This window comes from Neolamprologus multifasciatus, chromosome 2, assembly GCF_963576455.1.
Source record: "Neolamprologus multifasciatus chromosome 2, fNeoMul1.2, whole genome shotgun sequence".
Classification (NCBI taxonomy): domain Eukaryota; kingdom Metazoa; phylum Chordata; class Actinopteri; order Cichliformes; family Cichlidae; genus Neolamprologus; species Neolamprologus multifasciatus.
Window position 1 is genome coordinate 34,815,539 of NC_140440.1, and position 6,362 is coordinate 34,821,900.

Sequence of the window (6,362 nt, forward strand, 5' to 3'; positions counted from 1 at the left end):
ACTTCCCTCTTAACTCCCTCTCCTTCCATACTTCCCTTTCTACCATCCCTCCTCCTGGATTAAAAGCTCTTAATTTTCACTAATTACACAAACTCATTTCTTTTTCTTCATGTCTCGGCATTTCTTCCTGTTTTTTCTCCACGGGGCTCATAAACACGTTTTGAAACAGGGTTTAATAAGACTGCCTTGTGAGGGTTTAGGGCCCTTAATGGACACAGGGCTTGTTTGATAAGTCTCCACTTCATCACACACTTTATTAATTAAAGTTTATATTACATTAGAAACAAAGTTAAAGCCATTTGCTCCTCAATAATGGTTTCATGTAGCTGCATATCTATGGCCAATTAATTGGAGTCTTGACTCCCTATTTGCATTTTGCCCTTGTTTGACAAAAGTGTGTTGGGATTAACTTCAGGCGATATATTGCAAGCAGAAGCAATACTATGCTTGTAATCCCGAATAATCAGAAGCTTTACAGCATAAGTGATTGAGATGTTTCTGGTATTTGCAGTTGCAAGAGCATAAAAAAGTTAAGAAAGCCTTTCAGGTGGTGTTGACCCCGTCACCCTGGGGATTCAGCTTGCCACCAGTGGTATTTGTGATTTGAAGGTGGGGGTCAGGCTGATGATGGTGTTGTTATGTGGGACGCAGCTTGTCTGTTTTCTGAAGACAACGCGGCTCTGTTAGGTTTATTAAATTGTGACTTTCTGCAACAGCTCGGGTGTTTTCCAAGTGTAAGTGGCTTTATTGCATTCTGTGCATTAACGTCAATCTAACCCCTACAATTCTTTTTTTTCTGCCTATATCCAGTGCATCTGAACATATGCAATATCTAGTTACAAAAAGCTATATATAATCATTACATTTAGCCAATTCTGTTGATCATTTATGTTACTGATTGAAGACAGAACACATTTACCTTTAAATCAATTCTAAAATAAGTAGTTTAACTTACATTTTATTGCTGCTTCTAATCACATATTCAGTGTTACAAAGTTTCCTTTGATTATATAAAGGTGAATGCAGCACACTAAACAATCTGTTGAAAGAATCCAAGGACAAATATATTATAGTTTCTGAGTTATTGAATAGTTTGTATAGGTATTTGGCAGGAAAAAGGTTTTGTTATATTAAGTGCGAGAAGTAAACTGACACCTTGTGACTTTCACTGAAGCCCTGCATGAATGGACGGTGACCTGCACAAGCGACCACACCGCGCTAGTGTTTGCACTGGGAAGTAGGATGATGCAGGAGGCAATGCGCGGGAGACAGCGGGGAGCGCAGAGTGGTGTGGCCTGTCAGACATAATGAGTAAGCAATGATACACGCAGTAATTGTTGCCCACTCCAGGGACCCCCGTCTGTGTGCAGCTGAGGGTAGTGGTGTTTGTGTTCGCAGGCATGTGTGTGTTTGAGCACATCCCAGGCACACGCACAAAGCAATATGTTAAAAAGAAGAGAGGGCACACTAAGGGCAGCTGCACAGGGTGAGACCGAGGAGAACAAAGAAGTCTATAAACACTTTGTGCTTCATGTTGTTTGGATATTATAGTTTATGGTACACTTGGCAACACAGCGGCACACCCTCGGCACAGTCTACATTTTGGAACACATAAATAAAACATATACTTGCAAATATGTATACGTCTTCTAGGTATGTAATATGTAGCTAGTTAGTTTGTTTGTTTTTTAAATATGGGTTTTCTGTGTGTGTTTTAAAATGACAGGCTTGTTTGGTTCTTTTGTGTCCGTGTATTAGTTTGTAAATTACAACTCATCTTTTAGCTTTTAGCACAAACGTGGAACTTATTACAAGCATCAGTTAGTTTGGCTTAAAGCCACATTGTGAAAACCATTAAAATATCATTTATTTAAGATCTAATTTAAGTGGAAATCATCTGTCTTTTGATTTTCTAAACTGGTCGACTAAAATGTTATATATGTCACAGCATTGAAAGGTATCGTTTGAGGTTTAATTAACAACTGTATCCACAAGAAAATGATCAAATATCTGTCTTTAAAGTGAGGAAAAGTCTGACTAGTCATAGTTCAGCAGTGGGGAACAGTTTAGCAACATGCAACAATAAATATTTATGAGAAAAGGGGGTTTTAACTGGATTTAAAGCTCTTTGAATAAGGAGACAATGAGATTAATCCCTCCATCGACAAATGCATACTGCCATCTACCATCCCCAACACGATGATGTCTTTCATGAGTTATAAAGCCATATGTAGATGCGGTTTGCGGTGTTGGCAACCTGTGGTCATCTCCTTATGACTATTGTGGTCTGTTAGTGACCAGTCCTCGTGCATGACGCCTGTTACCCCAGATTAAAGCAGAGCAGCACCAGTCGTGGGGGAAGGGAGGTCATATCACCGTTTACCCCGTGTCAGGGAATAAATGCAGGGCCAAGCCATTGCTGAAATACCCCTTTATTGTGTGTCTGTCAACCATTGTGTGCTTGACAAATGAAGTGTATATCGTTACAGGGTAGAGAGATGGAGAGAATCCCGCAATGGTAGCAGGTGCACCACGACGGCTAATATTTGCACAGCAGCTTCTGAGGCAAACAAGCAACTCCCCCCGAAAGAAAAGGGGCAACTGTGTCCTCATAAATGGCTCTGTTACAGGCACATAAATCCGGGGCTGACTCCAACAACCGATCCTTTTCTCCATTCTGGTCCCTCTTCTTTCCACAAATCCCCTCAGTGCAGGACAATTGCCAAGATGCATCTTGGTAACATGTGACATTGCAGAGGTCAAGCTAAAACTCTGTGTGTGCAGTGTGCTCATGTGTAGACTCTCTCCCCACCTGCAGTGTCAGTGACACACACTGCCACACACTTTACATTAAACGTCATGTTTCAGAGAAGGGTGATTTTCTTTGTTTACAATTGTTAATTTTAACTGAATTATAACTTTTTAAAACTTCGAACGAAGTCCAACGCAAGAGATGAAACATATAAAATGTGATAAGATACATAGAAGTTGCAAAGACATCATATATACACATAAGGTAACAACGATAAGGACGAGCTGATCTGCTGTTAGGAGCTCCCGAAAAAAGAAAAGGGTCAACCAAAGTACTATGAATAGACCTTCATCGTGTTTTCTTTATGCTCACCCCTCTTTTTGTGATTAGGTGTAAGAAATGAAAGCTTAATCCATTTAGATGGAAAATCCATAGCAGCCGCCCAGGCCGTGTTGGGGTATTAATAAGATGACAATGCAGATTCATCAATGCGACCAGACTGTTGTTCCATTGCTGACTGTCCTCAGTAATAAATAGACCTTACACCAGCAAATCTGGGAACTCTCTCAATTTCCATGAAAATCTCGGCTGTGAACATGTATAAAATATTGTAGGACAATCTACTTTAATGAGTCGAAACAGCTATAAATAACATTGAGACTAAGCAAACAGAGTCAGTGGATTCAGCTGAAATGTCAGGCTTAGTGCTATATCAAACAGATCCAGTTCAATAAGTGGAAACATGCCAAATTCACAAGTAGAAGAGACAAAATAAAAGCAGTCTTCAAACAAGAATCAAACGAGATATTACAGCTATATGTAAAATATGTCAATGCTGTGTCAACACATTAAGAAAAAATTTAAGACACCTGGCTGGATACATAAAAAGACTACAGCGTTTACACTGGCATTATGCTCCATAACATTTATCACTAAATGTTATCAGTGCAGAGACTTATAAGTACTGTGAAATCAGAATGTCTTCAAAGTGTTTTTAAACCACTGAAGTTCCTGAAGTATCTCAGTTTTACTAAAATAAGCAACAACAATTAACCAATAAATCTAAGCTGCCTCAGCCATATAGGTCTAGAGTGACTTCCTGGAAACTTCCAGTGGGTAGGAGAAAATGTTTATTCCCTGGCTGGTATGTGAGCATTCAATGGAGGTCAGCTTCTATTGCATAAAGGTGGACCTACTTGCAAAAATGATGTTCCACCAATAACTTCCTTGTGATTGTTTTGGATGCTAGCAGATTGTGATTCCCTGTAGTTTGCATGGAGGTTGGAAACGTGTACAACTATTTGCCTACAAGGAATTAATAATAACCAAATTTGGAAAACCAGTAAAAGACACCATTAAAATTCATTGTAAATATTGCATCTTTTGGTGCATGTTATTTGCTGGAGTAAGGAACTACTTTGCACACATTTTTCACAGTTTCACTATCTTTTAAGTATTTTGGTGGAGCACTAGATACCTTTTTGTGACCAGTTTGGATAACTAATTAACATTAGTTAGAAATTAATTATTGTATGTGAAAGTGCTTAACCATAATTATGCACTCTCCTGCTGCTATCCGGTCGTTAAGTCTGACGTCACTAGCCGTGTCTGGGCCTAAACTCCGCTGCAGGTCCATATATCAAACATCACTATGGCATTACTGAGAGTTGAAAAACTGTCTAAAGTCTTTTATTTTTTAATAAAATGATCAGCGTTCTGCTCTACCAGGTGTAACAATTGAGTTTAACATCCAGGCATCCATGAAAACGGAATTTATGACATTTAACGGAGTTAGAAGTTAGCAGGAAGTTAGCTCGTTAGCTTCTATCTAAATACAATATAGCATGTCCTGACTGCGGGGTTTTAGAAACAAATTAAAACGTACAACTCTGTTATCACTTCCAACATCAATGAAGACAGAAAACTAAACAGCAGTGACGTTTGTAGGGTTACTGAAGTTTGGCTAGCTGGTCTATAATGATGTGCTACGTGACCGCTAGCGACACAGCTATGTTAGCATAATATAAACAAGCTAACTTTTTTCCCCACTCGATAAAAGTTAACGTGAGTGTTCTCGGTGGTCAGGAACAAATGTAATCGCATGGCAGGATGCTGTAAAAGGACCAAACTTCAGCCAGGAGAACAACTGAGATAATCCATCCACAATACGAGGTTAGTCATTCATATACTGCTGCATGGGCTGGGCTGTAGTTACATCCTAAGGTTTTAAAAACTGAGCTTAAATAAATGATTAGCGGTAATAAAAGCCGAGGGAGGTCAACAGTGATCACTGACTGTTTTAGGAGCTTTTTGAGATTAAATAGAAGAAAATACAAAACATTAAACATGTTAACAACACAAAAGCCATATTAAACGCAGACTACTTTAGGCCCGGAAGTAGGATTCGTCACGTCATCACTTAACGACCAGATAGCCTGCAATGCTTTCTCTTCATGACAGACATGGAAAATAAGCCAGTCCTTAGTCTCTCTATCTCGCTCCCTTGTCTCATCACCAGCACTGTGTCTGCACAGAAGAAGAAGCGTGATCTGCACCTACGCACTTCCACTGGTCCATCTGTGCCACAAACTCTGTGTTATGGTGGGCGGATAGTGCCACGGTAACCTATTTCCACCAGTGCTTGTCATTTTGATCTCCCTGTGGATTAATGAACCTTTGGTGGGTGCCCAGGCTAACAAGCAAACCCATCGTGCATTAACACAATAGTAGTGAAATAAAATAAGTTTGTTTTAACATCTCCAGATTGCCTGTGACAGTTGTTGACATATACACAAGCTCAACTGAAGATGATCCCTCCTCTTGGCGGGACATAGGACTGATATGTATTCGTGGTAAGACTAATCATGGAATGTGGATCTCTGGGACTGGAGGCCCCTCTGGTTTGAGATGAAAGAATAGATAATAGAAATTCAGCTTCAAGGAACCTTAAATCCACAGCTGACAGAAAATGGTAAATTTGAAAAGCAGAATACAGTTTCTTGCTGTCTCCAAAGGTGAACATTTAAATCAATAACACATGGGCATCTCTTAAGACTTGGCTGGGGCCAAGAAAAATCCATGTGAAACAGGGATTGGGAAGGTGAGGGGTACCAGCTTAGTCAATAAAATCGGCCCCTGCCCCAAGGCAACAAGCTGACTCCAGCTGTGAGACAAAACCGCAGGCCAGTGTTTAACTTTCATCCTGTCAGCCAATGGCTCTCCCAGGGCTCCACTACCACTTGCCACTCAGTGCGACATTCACCTCTTCCTCACCGCACACCTCCGCCCCCTTGATGAAAAGGCAATCAGCGAGCTGGACCTGTCTGCATGGTAGCCTGAGGCAAGACTAAAAATTCTGCAGTCGAGAAGAGTTTTCTATGCAAGATGGCATTGGAGGTAAGAAACTGCAGACTGGATCAAAAGAAGGCATTTCTGCTACTCCAACAACAACAACTACTAATATTTCTTATAAAAGACCACACACACAACTACATACAAGTGTGAATGACGACGTAGAAAATTAGTTTTATCTTGTCCAACATCCTACTTATCTTACTAATTTTAATAAATCGACAAAAACTAAATTAACGTAATTAAAAATCTACTCATA

General features: G+C 40.0%; 1 protein-coding gene across 9 annotated transcripts in view; it reads right to left on the bottom strand.

The window, feature by feature from the left end:
* Positions 1 to 6,362, bottom strand: part of diaph2 (diaphanous-related formin 2) — a 421,028-nt gene that overhangs the window by 209,189 nt on the left and 205,477 nt on the right. The gene's annotated exons all lie outside the window — the stretch shown is intronic.